At 37.3% G+C, this 17476-nt stretch overlaps 1 protein-coding gene across 24 annotated transcripts in view; it reads left to right on the top strand.

Annotated features, from left to right (window-relative positions):
* Positions 1–17476, top strand: part of DENND1A (DENN domain containing 1A) — a 513391-nt gene that overhangs the window by 173488 nt on the left and 322427 nt on the right. For 2 of the 24 annotated variants that reach the window (XM_070596432.1, XM_070596433.1), the window contains one exon: positions 4295–4473. The exons of the other annotated variants lie outside the window; for them this stretch is intronic. The gene's annotated coding sequence lies outside the window, so the exon portion shown is untranslated. The remainder of the gene's footprint in view (positions 1–4294; positions 4474–17476) is intronic. 24 annotated transcript variants of the gene reach the window in all.

Raw genomic sequence — 17476 nt, 5'->3', positions numbered from 1 at the left:
TTCTAGTGCCAGAGAATAGTGACTGTGCTTAAAAGGTAAAGAGTCTTATATGAATTCTGGGACATGCGTTTCATGAGGCAGGAAAGCTCACTTTATCGTATGCAGCTTGTGCATATATAAAGGGCACACACAGTGGAACTTCCCCTGTACTTGGTCTGGGAACATTGCTGGGTTGAGACTAGTGTATCGGAAAGGTCTACTGATGACCCTGGATGACTGGTTGGGCGACAAGTCCAATGGAGAGTGGAGCGGTCTGCCAAGAGAACCAGGTGCAGTTTGGATCTGGGTTACGTGTTGGCATTGTCCTCTTTGCTGCGTGGTCTCCTTGCTTTTTTCAGATGCTTTTCCTTTCGTAACCTGTGCCTTGAGGTCCACTCCCCATTCTCAGTGTGCTCTGGAGCCCAGTGCTCTAGCTCAAGTCTGCTCATAAGCCACCTCTACTTTTGCTTTCTATTTCTTCTCATGAGGGATGTAGCTCCCCGAGGTGTCATCAGTACAGACATACCCTCCGCTGTCCTAGGATTTAGCTTCTTAGGATCACTTCCTCTCTGACTGCTCTCTCAAGCTCATCTGCTTCATGGACGATATGAGCCACTGGACCTCTCTGCCTTCATACATTTACCCATCCTCCCAGACTCAGCATAAGCACTTCCTCAGAGCAGTCTCCAGGCGGAGGTAATCATACAGCATGCTTTGCGTATTGCAATTACACACTCATAAGCTTTGATCATCCTTTGTCTTACTTTTAGTGGAAAGTTAACTCTTTGGGATAAAGATTGTGTCTTAAGTAACTTTGTATCTCCAGCATTTAGTGTAGTGCTTGATTAAGATATTGTGTGCATAGCTTTCAGAGACAGTGAGATGCATTCCATTTGAAAGGAAGAACAGGGCACTCATGGCTCTGAGTGAGAGGACGGGCCTCGTGGGATACTATTCAAAGAGAAAATATGAAATACAGTTATTTGCAGAAGTATGGTGCAGATTACCAAACTTACTTCATATTAGTTTTAAGAAGTGTACCTTTGAATCTCACAGTGGAGATCCAATGTTAAATGACAGGTATTCTATTCATAAAGGACTAAGCCGTCAGTATTACAAAATTTAAACTTAATTTCACAATGAAAGGTTCTTAGACATCCTTTATACAATATAACTTGTTAGGTTCATTGTTAGTGACATTGTTCCTCCCCATAGAATGTAAGCTCTGTGAAGGCTGGGAATTTTTGTTTTGTTCACAAATACACACAAAGTATATTGAAGAATATCTGCACATAGTAATACTTGTTCTATGAAAGAATGAATCTCTGAAAAATAAACCCTGTCTTTATTTTTAAACATTTTTTAAAAGTTGGTTTGAACTTTTGTCACCAACTGACCTTGACAGAAACGTAGTTGTACTAGAGTGTGAACAAGTCTCATGAACACAAATCCCGTGGTATATAAAGTCAAATGCAGTGTTTCCTCCCATGGTTGACTAGTTCCTTCTATTGAAGCATTTTAGTTTTTCTTGAGATTCGCCATAATATTATTTAACTAGTTGCTGGATCATAGTTAACACGAGATTAAAAGCGCCAGCTAAGAGTACAATAGTTATGGGTAAGTTAGTAGTTCTTCGTTATAAACCCAGGAATGTGAGAGAGTATTTTAGCATTTTCAGATAGCACCCTCTGAGTCTGAGGTGGTATAGCTTTTACCTCTGAAATCTCCCAAATATTATGTAACAAAGTGACCTAGAACCAAATTTTTTTCATGGCTTTTGATTTGCTCAAATGATGCATGCCCTATAAAGGTTAAAACTATAATGAAATATGCTATTTATATCCAAATTCTGGTTTTGGATGAACAGAAGGAGTATGAGTTCAAAGTCATAACTGTGTTGTTGGGGGATGGTGAATTATGGGAGATGTGTCGTACAATAATTAAATTTCTTTAACTCTTTATAAAGGAACTTTAAAAATATTTGTGTTCTACAATTTTCTCCTTTATGTAGATGGGTCTTATTTAAGCTCTTGAGAAATTTTGAGTAACTATCTTTGTACCCAAATAAAATGTTCAACCTATTATACATTTAGGGAAGAAATAACTTGTTTCATCAAGTAGGTATCTAAAATTTTTTTAGTTTAACGTTGTAAATTTTTATTTGTAAGTAAGTATTTTAGCACGTGGTATATACCAGGAATGAGCAATGCTTAACACTTTGTCTTTGATCTTTATTTACCTCAAGTTTCCTTAAAATAGGCATGAAGATCTAGCCCCAGCTCCCCATGTGAGAACCTTTCAGATGTCATGTTCATCCAAGATTTGGATGAGCTGAACTTTCTGAACTTGGTATTACAAACTGAAAACAATGTGTACTTTTTGTCCTTTACCAAATTTAAAATTGAATATACTTCTGGGTGCACTGTTCTCAGGCCACCTCTGAGTTTGATACCCGCCTCCCATTTCACTTCTGCTACCCTTTACTGCCTTAGGAGCCACTCAATCTTTGGGAATGACTATGTAAACAAGTAATTAAAATATAATGTGATAAATGCTGTTTAAAAAAATATGTATGTGTAAGGTTCTTTGGGGTCCTAGATTAGGCAGTGGCCATCTCTGGCTTAGAGAAACAGGGAAAGTGTTGTTGATGGTTTCCAGTTAAACTAGGTCGTAAACAATCAGTGGGTTTGCCTGGAGGAGAATGGGAGAAAAGCTCTCTAGGCAGGGAGAACTGGTGTACAAAGGCCCAAACAAATGAAAGATGTAGCGAGACGAAAGAGTGATGAGAATTCTGATGCAAAGGCAGTAGCAAAAGATGATGCCATAAAAGTTTTGGGGCCAGACTATGAAAGCCCTTGTGGGACGTGCTCAGGATTTTGAGTCTATCCCATAGCAAATGGAGCGCCATCAGATGGTTTGGGGCAGGCGTTAGGAGTATTGATGTTTGCAGACCAAGGATAAAATGTCTTTTCGTACGTGAAATTGCTATTTACACATGCTGAGGATTTCCTGGTTATTGTTAGAAGGAAGGGTAGCATCCTGATTTAGACTGGAATTTTCAAGCCTCTACTTTACTTCTTTTTTTTTTTTTAAAGTGAACTTAATGAAATATGTTCCTGGGCCCCTGTCGGGGAGTTACTGTCCTTCTTTCCATGCAGGTTGGCATATGGGCTTGTGTTTAAACATTAATTATGTTAAACGAGAACCATCTTCCTTCTGGAATATTTTCTGACTTAATGACAGGAACAGCTATTGCACCTTTTTTCATCTGATTGTACTCATTTCTGCTAAAAATACAGAAAAGCTCAGTTTTGATAGAGAAAAAGAAGCCAGAAGTAATAAGAGTCTGGTTTTAAGAACTTTGGCTTCTCTGCCTAACTATTCCAGTGTTTTTTAAATAACACATAGAGTTCAGGAGAAAAATCAAAGGACTCCTTCCTTAGGCAGGTGCAGTGGCAGAAGCCCTTTTGAATTGTGTGTGAGCTGCTTTCGTTTAAAATAAGTGCGTGGGGGATGGGGAAGGGAGTTGGGAAGGAAGGCTGTGGGGACAGCTCCCAGATTTTTACCTTGAAAGCAGGTGCTGCTGAAATATTCCAGAAACAGATGGAATCTCCTATTCTTGTTTTAAGCTACTATTTATGGTTGTCTCGCCTGAGGGTACCCTGCTATACAAAAATGCACAGCCTGATGTTTGAGGGCAGTTTGGGCATCGAAGCTGGTGTCCCTAAGGGAGAAATCAGCCTTTCTTCCCAATGCCTTAAATGCCATTTGGGAAACCTGGCTCTTTCATACTATTTAACAGAAGACTTTCCTCTGCTTTTCGAGTGTTTTCATCTCTCTGGAGCTGTTTGATTTCTTTTTAATTCTTCGCCTTAAAAGTATGATAGGTACAATGTTGTTTTCTGGATGGTCAGCTGGGAGAAGGCCCGATTGCTATGGCAGATTATAATTCCACCCATGTGGGTCCTGGCACATGGCTTCTGTCAGAAGCCGAACCCACAGGCCTGTGGAGGCCCTGTTTTACTAGGCCAGGGGTCCTCTCTGAGATCCTCAGTATTTTGAAAGGCTTACATGGGGAGTGTGCTCATCCGAACATCACTTTGTGGGAGGTTATAACTTTTTTTTCTTAATTAAATAAAAGGAAGTGGTTGGGGAATGTTGCACATTTTATTGCCATACAGATGCCTTCATGCTTAGCAACGTATAATCCTCTGGGGAGCCACAACTCAACAATAGTACCAAGCTGTACAGTTTAGAGAAAATCACCTTTGAAAAGAAGAAGGGGAAATAAATAAAACTACCCTTGCTCTCCTAGTGGCGTTCTGTTCGAGGGCTGGGAAGCTGGACAGTTGGAAAGAGGTGTGTCTTCTGCACCAGCAGCCAGCCTCCGGGCTGTCTCCTGTAGGAGGAAGCTTCTTTTCTCCTCCTGGTCCTTTTCAAAGAAGACCAGCCTGGTTCAGCCTTCCCGCAAGCAACCTGAGCCCAGGATTGTGGGTATGTGAAACTCTAAGACTTTGGCTGAAAGAAATTTTTCATTTTAAGACTGCATGAGTTGGGCATTACAAGAGACATGGTATTTTCTCGCTCGGTGTCTTAATGCTCATGAAGCTTGATACAGGGCAGCAAGTGAAACCACCCTAGGAGCTCCAGGAGTGCACTTTTGTTTTGTTTTTTTTTTCCCCCGTGTCTCACTCATCTTGCTACCTCTAGCAATTGCTGCTGATGGCTAGTGTTATACCATTTTGTAGATGGACAGAGTAAGTCAGGACAGCTTACTACAGAGGACTTGGAATAGAGGGGGAAGAATTAGCATTTATCAGCATTTATTTAATATGCCAGGTGGCTTATATAATTTTCATCTGTTCTTATTGCAACCTATGAAATTATCTCCATTGTAGAAATAAAAGGATTGAGAGAGAGAGACATAAAGTGACTTACCCAAGATCTCACCAGGAGTAAAGTAAAGGAATTTGGTTTGGAACCCAAAATCCAACCCAAAGCTCATACTCTCTGCTTTGGGCTTATTTCCAGTAACTTTCTTTTGGCTCTGATTCAAAACTTCAAATTTTATTTTCTTGCCACCAAAGCAACCTTTACAAGTTTTGAAAGTTTGTTCAACTCTCCATATATATTTAGTTAGAAGAGCCATGGTGGTTAGTTTGCAATCGCACCATGATCTCAGATGGGAGCTTAAAGAGCTCTTAGAAATAATATACCACAGTCCACTCTCATATTATAAATGATGAAAAACGGGACCTGAAGAGGGAAGATTTTTGTTCCAAGTTCTTTAGCTGGCTGCTAGCAGTCTTCTGACACTCAATCCAGAGTTTTGTCCAGGTGTGGCAATGATTCCTCCAAATCAGGAGGATAAAGCCCAAGGTCACCTGAGACTAAGGTGTTTCCAGACTCAGTAACTTCCAGTTAGCATCAAAGAGTCACATTCCCTTTAGCCAAAATTGTTGCAATCGATGTAATCAATCCAATCATCTGATTATAGAGTAAAGAAAATGATCATTTCTGTTTAAATCTGATGCAAAGTATGTTTGAATGGAAAACCAGTAAAACTGAGCCTTCCTTCTGAAAGAGTCTTAAGCATTCCGTATAAGGGACCCTTTTTGGGACATGGAAGAACTTTCTACAGGAGAAGCCAGTTGGTGCTTTTTGGTTGAGTTTAAGTGTCAACAATTTTTCTTGGACCTCCTTGCAAGTAAACCACTTTCCTACAACAGCAATAACAAGCAAAAGGCATTTATTTGAGCTTTATCTTTGCTGTTCCCTGGGCAGGGGGTTGAAAGGAAAAGAACTCAATATGCTTTACACCTAAAGTTACCCTTCGGGTCTAAGCTGCACTCTTATTTTAAGAGCAAGATAGATTTGTGAATACAAAGAGGAGTGTAAATTTAGGTTGTCTGGCCCTTCCAGCGATCAGTTTTAGAAGCAGTAGGAAGCCTACCATTTCTTCCTCACGGAGAGGCTCCGGAAGACTGCGGTAATAGTGTACCTCTTTATAGTGTTTCAAACAGAAGCATTATGCCTTCTGCGGTTCGAAGATTCCACAATTCTGACAATCAGTTATGAACCTCTTATTTTTAATATGTTATTTTTTGAGATTATGAAGATATACTTCTTCATTAGAAAAATTTCAGAAAAACTTCAGAAAAGTAAGAAAAGCAGTCTATTATCTCATGACTCCGATCGTGACTAGGGGTGTTTCCTTCCTTGAATTGGGATCATGCTGTAGGTATAGTTTTGTATCTAGCTTTCTCACTTATTATATTGGAAGCATCTTTACATATCATTAGATATTCTTTCCTGAGAATGTTTTTGACTGTATAATTTATTTGTGTGAGATGGTTTTATAAGGGAAGAAGTTCTTAGTAATCTGAAAAAATATTTCTTGCTAAGACTTAGGATCTTTTAAAAAACGTATTTGTCATAGTGAATTCATCATTCTGCTAATTACCTTGGTATTTTTGTTAAAAATTAATGTGTAAGCTATTACATATTAGCTATTACACTGACTCTTGACAATGAAAAATAGTTAACTTCTGAAAAAATAGTATCAAAAGTCTTAGTTGAATCAAGTGTTAAATAATGTTCTTAGTTTACTTTTTCTTTTCGTATTTCACTTTATACATTTACATCTTCAAAATAAAGAATCCTTTTCATTAGCATGAGTTGTATTGTAAATTGCAAAAAAAAAAAAAAAAGTAGTAGCATAAAGGGAATACTTTTAAAGTTAGATAGCAATATAAATTTTAATTTTTGAAGATATTCTGAATGAAAACAATTGACACATATCTTAAAACTTTATGTGGAAACCTATGGGATTTTTAAACGTTGTAGATAAAATTAAATTCTATATTTTAGTATGCAATGGAAATTGAATAGGTTTTTATTTCCTATTCATGGGACATGAAACTACTAGTAATCTTCAGCAAAACCAAGGGCAATTGTTGTCCTTTAACTCAATTCACAACTGTTAGACTGCCACTGTGGAGATTTTTAATCCCTTATCTATAATACAAAGCAATATTTATTACAAAATTAATTCTGAGAGGCATCATTTATGGTTTCTAATCCATTATACTTCAGATGCCTTTGAAGTAGAGTGGGTGGAGCTTTGTATGTGGGGTTAATTGTCCCATTGTTCATTATTCAGTCTGGTATTTTAACTAGCTCTTTATGTGTATTAATGAGCCCAAAATGCAGCAAAAAATGCTTGGTTCTAAAAACTTGACATTTTAAAAAAACTTATTTAAAAGTGTGGTGGAAAAAGAAGTTGGGTGAAATTCAGTGTCCTGTAGTTTTTTTGCCTGGGCTCTTAATGACTAGTTTCCTTTTTTTTTTTTTAATTCTAGTCCCATAGGAAAACAAGTCATCTTTGGTAGGATAAAAAACAAAAAACAAAAAGCCACTGCAAACAAAAAAAACTCCAAGCCAAAAAGACTCTAAAGAAAGTATATTTGCTAGTGTCCAGTTTTCTGCTGAGCTAGGATTTCACTGTCACCTCTGTTAAAAAAAAAAAAGTATAATTTTGGATACCAATTTTAGAGAAATCTTTAGTTTGTACTTTTTCTCTTTTTTTGGTATATGAAAATATACTGAATGTTGATCATCCTCAGTAAGTAAAGATAACCATTGTTTCCTAACCACTGAAAACAATACTTTTTTTAAAAATCTTTTTTTTCACTCTTCATTAAAACTCCCCAGAGATTAAAATTAGGGCTTTTTATTGAAGAGAGAGTTTAACTTTCCTATCGTGGAACTCCCTGAACTTATCCTTTCCTCAGATTTAGTACTTGTGTTGTAATGGAAACAACATTGATGCTATTTTTGATTTTTTTTATCATCTTAAAAATTGCATTTATAATAAAAGTTTTCACTTATCCATCATTTATCTTTGTCTCAGTTACTTCAGTGGTGAATTGAGGATAGTACTAATTCAGAATATTGTTGTGAAGATTAAATAAAACTGAGCACTTGATAAAGTCTTTGTATATTGTATCTACTGTGTAAATGTTTAATCACAATCATGTGCCTTCCTTTTGGAAATTGTAAAATATAACCTGCAAATAGAAAAATGCATTGAATTTAACTATATATATACACACACACATAAGTATATATACGTAGGTATATGTATATTTATATATACACACATAAGTACACAAAAATAATTATGTAGCAAATATCCATGTAATCACCACCTATGTTAAGAAATCTCCAGCACCCCAGAATAATTCTTTTCACCCATGTATGTATCCCTAAATAATATGGTATAGTTTGTCTGATTTTGAACTTTGTGTGAATTGAATTATGCAATTTGGAATTGTTATCTTAAGTCTTCTTAACTTTTGAGATGCATCAATGCTCTTGCTTATAGTTGTAGTTTGTCTTTTTTGCTAGATGGCGTTCCACATTGTATGACCATACTACAGTTTACTCATGCATTCAACTGTAGGTGGCCATTTGGGCTGTTTCTAGTTCATGGCTTTTAGGATACCAGAACGGGTATCCTGATGCACACAGGCACTAAATTCTTTGGTGTACAGTCATGCGTAACTTAATGATGGGGATACATTCTGAGAAATGTGTCGCTAGGCGATTTCGTCGTTGTGAAAATACGTAGAGTGTACTTACACAAACCTAGAGGATAGGGTCTACTACACCCCTAGGCTATATGGTGCTAATCTTATGGGACCACTGTCATATGTGTGGTCCATTGTTGACCGAAACCCCGTTATGACTATGTAAACCTAGGAATTGAATAGCTTGGATAGTTGAATATCATAGGATACATATATCTTTAAGTTTCTTGGATAATGCCAAATTGTTTTCTAAAGTGTCTATGTCATTTTACGGTTCTGCCGGCCGTGTATGAACGTTGCCCTTGTCCTACACTGTCACCACTTGCTTCTTGCTTTTTAAAGAATATATGCAGCATACTCTTCTCCTTTTCAAAACCCATGAGATCTAGGTATTGTCCTTTACTTCCCCAAAGATTAATGTGGCCTCATTGTCTGAAGAGGCTTTGCTAGAGAAAGAGGTAGTCTTGAGTTGTGAGAGGAAAGTTGATCATTCCTGAAAGGTAAAATGAGCTACAAAATGGCATGGCATAAAGAGCTTGGACTGAAGTCAGAGCAGGGCTTGAATCCTAGTCCTGCTGATGTGGAAGTGTGCTTTTGGGTGCTTCATTTACTCTTTCTGAGCTTTACTTTTCTCATATCTACCATTTTTGGTGAGGATTAGAGATAATAGACAAAGGATCTTGGTAGGGTATTCATTGGCAACTTACAACATTACACAGTGTAGGAAGTTCTTAATAGAAGGATAGACCAATTGTAACATATGTGTCATTGTCCTAGATGTGATTTGGGTGGGCATGTTTATAACCAAGTCTACATGAACCTAGCCACATCAACTTGAAGATGACACTTGGTGACCATGAGGTGGGCACTTACACACTGTTGGTCAGGGTGTAAAATGGTCCAACATTCCCGGAAAATAGTTGGCAATACATGTTCAAAACCCTTAAAATTATTTCCACTTTTGGGAATCTGTTCTAAGGAAAACTCAGAAATATATGTAGAGATACATGTATGAGGATGTTTATTGTAGCGTATAGAATGAAAAATTAGAAACGATTTATGGAGGGGGATAGCTAATCTTAGATACCATGCAGCCATTAAAATTATGTTTTGGTGATTATTTAATGACATGGAAAACATCCAGGACCTAATATTATGCAAAAAAAGCTAGAGATGAATTTTTGTGTACAATACGATCTCTATTTTGTAAAAAATTCATAGGAAAAAAAAGACTGGGCAATTAGATACCAAAGAATTAATAGTGAGAATAGTTAGATAATGGGATCATGGGTGTTTTTAATTTTCTTCTTTGTATATCTTTAATGAAGTAATTCTTCTGGCAGTTTTATCCTGTCAAGCTCAATCCAAATAATCATTGCACCACAGTTTACATATTTTTAATTTGGAAAACTTATAACTACTTTTATAGAGCACAGAATTCCAACTATAGTATGCCACAAATGGTAGTGTTTTAACTACCAAAATGATGACTATACTCTAGTGTGTGTTTGTCTCTCCTAAGTGTGTGGAAAGGACTTGAGCTCTGGAGTCAGACCTGTGTTCACATTTTCATTCTACCACTTGCTAACTGTAGGAATGTAGCAAATCACGTCACCTTTCTGAGCCTCAGTTTCATCATCTGTAAAATAGAAAATACTTCCCATGGTAGCCATGAGGTTTAAGTGAGGTTTTTGGTGCTCAATCCAAAGTAATTATTCCCATGTTACCTTGCAAGATTTAAAAATACCCTCAGATACAAAATGCACCATTGATATAAAAACAGCTTTTCAGAGGGAAAAAAGGCTATTAAATTTTCAGATTTAAATTTAAATCAGATTAAATTTAAAGGGTATTAAATTTTCAGATTGATTCCAAGCACCATCTTGACTTCAGAAACATTAATGAGTAAGAGTTCACCTTAATTGAGATCTGTCCTATAGATTATCACTGTTCTCCACTCACCTAGTTGACCTGTTAATTTTCTCAGAAATTTCTGTCTTGTTTGCGTAAAAGCACTAGGAACCTATTCCCAATGCGTGCCTCAAACCTGCTTTTTATGGCCTCAGGATCTCTGTCATAACCCGTTTTATGCTTTCACAGACGGAGCCCCTGGGGAGCTGTCTGCACTTTTCAGTGTGATCCAGCTGAATTCCTCCCCTTCCCCACTCGAGCCCTTTGATTTGCCAGGTTTTGTTCATCTACCCTAAGGATGGACTGAGATTGCTGAGCACAGCCTCTCTTGTGGTGCAAAGTGAGAATTGTTTTTAATTGAGCAGAAACATGTGGAAGGATCAGGAATATCTCAAGGGATTACAGAAAAATTCCAAATTTGTACTACTTACAGCTTGTGTTTAGAACAGGGTCTGCTGGGAATAAATGTTAGTTAGTGTGGCCTGTGACCTTAAAAACTGTTGACATGGACTTCAGCCAGAAACTAGCCACAGACCTCCTTTGTTAAACTCATTCATAGCTCCTTGAAAACTCTAGTCAGTGAAAGTTGCCAGCTCCAATCTAAGCATAGCCCTTTTTTTTTTTCCCATGCTTTGGAAACAGAGGACGCCCCTTAACCAGCAAGCCTTCTTTAATAGGACTACATGGCCTTAAACGCAATTGGAATTGACAACTTCCTGGCTTGGGTTTGCCAACTGGCAGGGCTGTGAGGCCGAGGGGACAAACAGCGTTGGGGCGCTGTGCACTTGTGTTTGTGTGTGTGCAGAGGAGACTGAACTCCAGAGCACTCTGAGACCCCTTCTCTCCAGAGGTGACCCTCTGCCCTGAACTGGCCACGTCTTCCAAGTATTCTGCCTGTGACAGACAATTCAGAATCCTCTCAATATAAGGAAAAGAGAAAATAACTGCCCTTTCTTTTTGATGGTGATGATCCTTTCCTTTCCCTTCTCTCCTCAAAACCCTTGATTTAATCTTCTTTTCATCAGTGTTGTGTTCCTCAAATATAGAATAAGAACTTGCAACTCAGATTGAGGAATTATTGGGTTTTTTTGGATGGTGCTTAGCACCCACCCACTTTGGAGCTTTACTTAATAAATTTTAGTTTCTATCAAGCTGAAGGGGCAGTCAGGATATTCTCTTCATTTTACTCACTGAGGACACTGAGGCATGAAGAGGTTAAGCAGTTCCTTCTTCCCTGCTCTTTAGCAAAAGGAATCATAAGAAAAGGCCTGAAATGATTTGCTCCCTCTGCAAACCAGCATAGCAATTGAGACTAGAAACTATTTTCCCTAGTTCTTGTCTTTAATCCAAAGACTACATTATCTGAATTTAAAGATGGGGAGGCAAATAGAATGTTTTGAATAAGTGAATAAGTTAATCAGACTGAGAAGAAGCAGTTATTCTGCTCACAAAGTTTATTTGAATACTGTAACATGTTGATTGTGAGTAGGGAAGCTGTCGATTGTCATCCTGAGATAATCATATCAGTCCACATTTCTTTCTACTTAACCACTTTTAAATTGTGGTTGTTTGAGTATAATATTTATTTCCAGTTATGCTGTTGAAATTGTTATTTTTAACATAAATACTCTAGCAGACTTATCACTTCTCAAAGCTGCTGAGGTTTGGCATAATTTCAGCCAGGCATGTGTGAGGAGAAAAAGGAATGTCACATTGGCCTAAGAATCAATGGCACGTTGGCCTAGGAATATGGAAACTTTGAAAAGAAAAATTATGTAATTTCCTAGAGACTTTACAAGAATTTAGATGTGATGGAGAGCACGTAAGAATACCTCATCTGTCCTAGGTGCTCCATAAGGACTTGTTGAATGAATAAGATTGGTGAGATAGCTTATTTCCCAATCCCAATATTTGCCTGTCCCAATGTCCAATTTTGCCACACACACACACAAATTCCCTTCCTTAACACCCTTAGCTTTATTTATTCCTTCCACAGAAAGTAGATGATGTCCTCGTGTTTAGTTACCTAAAGTTCTAAAGAAAAGCTTTTAAAGACAAATCACTTGACTTTTCTGATCCTCATTTCCCACATCTATAAAATAAAGATAATGAGATCTACTTTGTAAAGTTGTTAGCATATAGGTAAAAATGTTATATAAAACACCTAATTTTAGAAGTTAGCAACATAGAATCTTTTTTTTTTTTCAGAAAGTAATTTGTTATTTTCATCATATGCTTCTCTCCTACTCTCTGTCAAAGAGAATCCTAAGAAAAGGTCTCAAATAATTTACTGCCTCTATAGCTCTCCCTGATCATTCAGGGAGTGTAGTTATTAGCTATAGATTAGCTAAGAGTGATTGAAATTGTCCCAAACTCTAGATAGAAAATCTTTAATAGCCTATGGAAATTATTAAACAGTTGTTTTCTGTACCTGGGCACTATACTGAATAGATTAGATTGTTAGACAATATATTTAGATACATAAATAGGTGATTAAGAAAGTTGGGTTCTATTTTTGTTTGCTTTTTGACAACTAAGAAGATGATAGTAATCTTAGAACATTAGCAGTATAGAGAATTATGGGGAATTCTTCGAACTTGTCAAGAGTTCCTTTTTTCGCACAGGATTTCACTGTAAGTGCTCCCATTCTCAAATACACTTAAAGGTTGTTTTACAAGAATTAATTCTAAAACTCTCCCCTATTTGAGCCGATGAATCTGTTTGGTTTCATAACCTCTGTATTTATTATGTGAGTCTGACCCTTGGTGTTTTGTGTGTATAGCAAATTATATGAAGCCCTTTTTCTGTCTCCTGCATGCCAGAGGATTAAGAATGTGCTCTGGACAAGGTAGAGGAGGGTAAAGAACTCTAGTGTGTAGAGGAGGGAAGATTATTTGTCAGATTTTATTTTACTAGAATACTTTCCCCTCAGAGTTCACAAGATGAGAGTATGTCATCTTTTTTCTAAGGATTTTCCCCCTAACGCTACCTCATTTTCTAAACTTTCATTAATAGCTCTTTGCAGCTGAAGCAAATATTTTAGATCTTTCTTGTACTCTCCTCCAACTGGGAGTGTCTTTCACACATCAAAGGCAGATATGAGCCTCTCATTAAGAGATAGCATGAGTTCATCATCTCAGAAGAGTGGGACCTGAAAACCTGAGATAACTTTCGGTTACAAGTCATATCTAAGCCGGACTGAGATTTTTCCGTGGGTTGCCACATTTCTTTTCTCAATTTGTCACTCCCAGATTCTTTAAAGTCTGGCGTTCTCCCTTAGTTTTATTATATCTGAAGATTATTCTTATTCAGAATAGGAAGTTAGTTGTGAAGCTCAGGAAAGATAAATGCTTTAAAATTTATTTTTAGTAAGAAAATGAGGAATCCTGAAGCTTAGGGAGAAACCCAGGGTTTGCTTGTCATTTTCTCTCCCTCCTCTCCTACACATGTTTTGTGCTAGGCCTTCTTACTCCCTCACTGTACTGCCTGCTCCACTGTCTGGAAGGTATTTATATGAAACTACTTAAGTCAGCCCTGAAAACTCCACAAATCCTCCTTTTCCTACCTTTTGTTAATGAAAAACAACACTGAAATCAGAGCAATTGAACAGATTTCTTGAGAGTATGGAGGACAACTGGTTATGTCCTTCAGATTTTATTTTTGAAAACATTTCTAGATTGGTAAAAGGCTAGAATGTTATATTCTGGCTGAAAGCCATACTAAATATTTTTAGCTGCTTTTATATGTATCTGTGCGTAAGCATACATGTGAACAGTTGTAACAAAGTATTGCAGATTCCATCTTTTGAGTAGTACCACAGCAAATCCAGCAGTCTTTTCCCTAGTATTTACTTTCCTCACTTTGGTCAGTTTCAAGCTCTGTGTTAGTATTTTCTAGCCAAAGGTGAAGGTTGTCCCCAGATAAATATTAGGATGGCCTGCCAGCCAAATCCTGGGCAACCCAGTGAATTACTCTCTTTGATAGTAGAAAGGTCTAGTTCAAGTTGCTCTGAATTGCATTTAACTATAAAACAATAGCCTTAACAAAAGTTGCTGGTGTCCTTCAAACGGTTTCTGTACCAGTAGCCAATTCTTTTGGCACATTAGGATATGAGGCTTGTTCCATTAATAATTTGGAGTGCAAGTTTTCGGAGCATTACGTAGCCAATGAATGGTGAGACGGGGAGGAGAAAAGTACATGTATTGAAAATGCATGAAGTAAAAAAATGAGAAGCAAACAAGCAAACAAAAACAGCACCCCCCACGCGAGTGTGCGCGTGTGTGTGTGCACACACACACACACATACACAAACCCAGAAGCTGTTGACTCGGCAGTTTTTCATTTTTTATGGCTCTAGGGACAGGTTTAAATTGGTAAAATTTTTTTATTCTCTTGTGCTGTGTTGAACAGGAAGGCAGTGTTTGATGTAATCTGGCCCAGATGTCAGCAATGTGCAGCTTTGTGATGATTATTTATCTTCAGGTTTTTACTTTATAAAAGGAGAATCAGCAAACAATTGTTTAGGGTTGTAAGTTATATTTAGTGACTGTTTCTGAGATCCTGTGTGTGTAACAAACAAACCTATAGATTGGTTTAAATATGTTTTAAATTTAATTTCATTTTAGCTGTTAATCATAAAATCCTCTTTATGGTTATGAGTCCCCTGATAAATGTTAATATGTTCAGCACTTTATATTCTGGATATTGTTCCTCATTCAATTTCTTGTCCTTCTCGGAAGTTTTCTCAGTTAAGGTGGTTAAACTAGTGGGCTCTTTTCAGTGATCTTTGAAATAATTTTCTCGTGTAAATTTTCCACAAGCATATTTGTACTTTTTGGTTACATAATAGCTTATAATGTAAAGGTTCAGTAACATTTCGGTAACAGTTACCAAATGGCAGTCCACTGACTCACTTGGAATTCAGGTGTATTTGTTTTAAGAATATTGTTTTAAAAAATATTTTCAAAGAATGGGAGTTGCTTCTGATTTATACCAATCCATTGTTTGCCCTCTTTGAAGTGCTGCCAATGGCTGCTAAGTCCCCTGAAGAGAATGGAGTTTGAAATTTCTTCTTGGAGGTGGGAGAGGGGATGTCCTGTTGTCATATAATACTATTTTAAAGATCAAGGGATGCACATGAAAATCTTTGCTTCTGTTATGTTTTTTCCAAACACAACTGGGTTTTCTTAGTTAATTTAATTCAAACTACTCAGTTATATAGTGAGCTGCCCTTTCAGGACTGAGTTCAATTCAGGGTTAAATTAAAAACTTTTAAAATGTTTTCCACATTAGATGCCAACAGTAATTCTAACCTAGTATAATAATAATTCTAACCCAGGCAGGATTAACTACTATACTTTAGCTCACCTCATTGGCTTTAATGAACTTTTTGTTTGTCTTAAAAATGCTGAATAAATTACATTGACCTCACAGCATCGGTAGTTAATCAGTTAAGGCAGTCTTCATTGGCAGCAGTGTGCTATATAGGAAAGATTCATTTTAGGACCTGGGTTCAAGTTCTATATGTACTTCTAACAGGCCAGGTAACATTGGGCAAGGTGCCTGACCTGTATCAACCTCATCTGTTAACTGAGGGAGTTGGACTAGGTAGTTGTCAACGTCCTTTAAGACTCAAATGTTGTGATTTTTTTTTTTAATTCAAATCATTTTATTAAATTCCAGTGAGCTCATTAGGGCTTTATTGCTGTAATTTGTATTTCTTGGATGATTCTTTCCTTATTCCCATGAATGTGTTTGAGATGCATGATCAGAGGGAGTATAGAAGTTTTAGTACAGGCTTGCTAATGCATGGCAGTATTTAAAATTTTTTTAAATTGCGTTTGATTATTAGCATTTTTATCACTTTAAATATGGAACATTAAATATGAGAACTCATCCATTGTTTAAAGTAGGTGGGGACAGTCACTCTACACTGTTGTTGTCTTTTCCCTAACCCACTCTTTCTGGGGAAACTAAGACTGAGGGCAAGGGACTTTTTCCTTGAAACATCATAGCGTGACCTAGCCTGGAACCCTGATGAAGTAAGAGAAGAACAACTGGATTAGGAGGGGAAAGACCTTTAATCTAGAGCCCTCTCAGAAACTCATGGACTGTGCGACTCCGGGTAAGATGCTGGATACTTTTCCCTCTGTAAAATGGAAATGATAATGTCAGCTCTTCCAAGCTCACAGTATAGCTCTTACAGGTCATCTGTTCTCAAATACTTACTGAGGACCTTCTTTCATTTATATGTGCCAGAGACTCAATAAAGACAAAATTGCTATTCGTGTGTATAATTATTATAAGGGATTTTACTTCTCTTCAGAACCCCATGTCAGGCTATGGGTACGTTTGTAGAGAAGGTACAGTCTAACTGTCTTCAGTGATTTTTCTAAAAGGTATATGTTCTTTTGAGAATTCGGAATTGGTTAACAATAAAAATTTCTTAAAAGGAAATATATCTCAACACTTACTATTTTGAAAGGATAATTCCTAGAAGTTCAGGCAAATTCTGAGTGCTGTGTATGCAGTGAGGGTGATGTGACGAAATTATGAAGCTGGCTTCTTAGACTGGGAATTTAAAAATCACTGGAGCATCATAAAGTTTCTGGGTGAGCGTGCTGTTATATAGTGGAAAGAGTAGGAGCTTTGGAGTCAAGCTAGGATTCTGTTTGCTTCCCAGCTCCCCACTTGCCAGCATGTGATCTTTGTTAACTAAACTCTTGCAGCTAAGTTTTTTTGGTCTCTGAAATTTAGATGTAAGGACCTACCTCAAAGTGTTGTTGTATGAGACAGTGTTTGCAAATCGGCAGAGAACCTGACAGATAGCAGGGCCTCTCTGAATGGTAACTACTCATTCCTCCCTGGATGAACAGATTTAGTGCATCTAGAAACAGTCATAGTAGAAATGGAGTATTTTAGTTTCCATCAACTGGTTAATATTGGGGAGGTCACTGAGCCTTTAGATGGGTATATCCCTTGATTTGTTCCTTGAT

This window comes from Equus przewalskii, chromosome 26 (genome assembly GCF_037783145.1).
Source record: "Equus przewalskii isolate Varuska chromosome 26, EquPr2, whole genome shotgun sequence".
NCBI lineage: Eukaryota > Metazoa > Chordata > Mammalia > Perissodactyla > Equidae > Equus > Equus przewalskii.
Note: the sequence above shows the minus strand (reverse complement) of the source record. Positions and strands in the feature narration are given on the sequence as shown.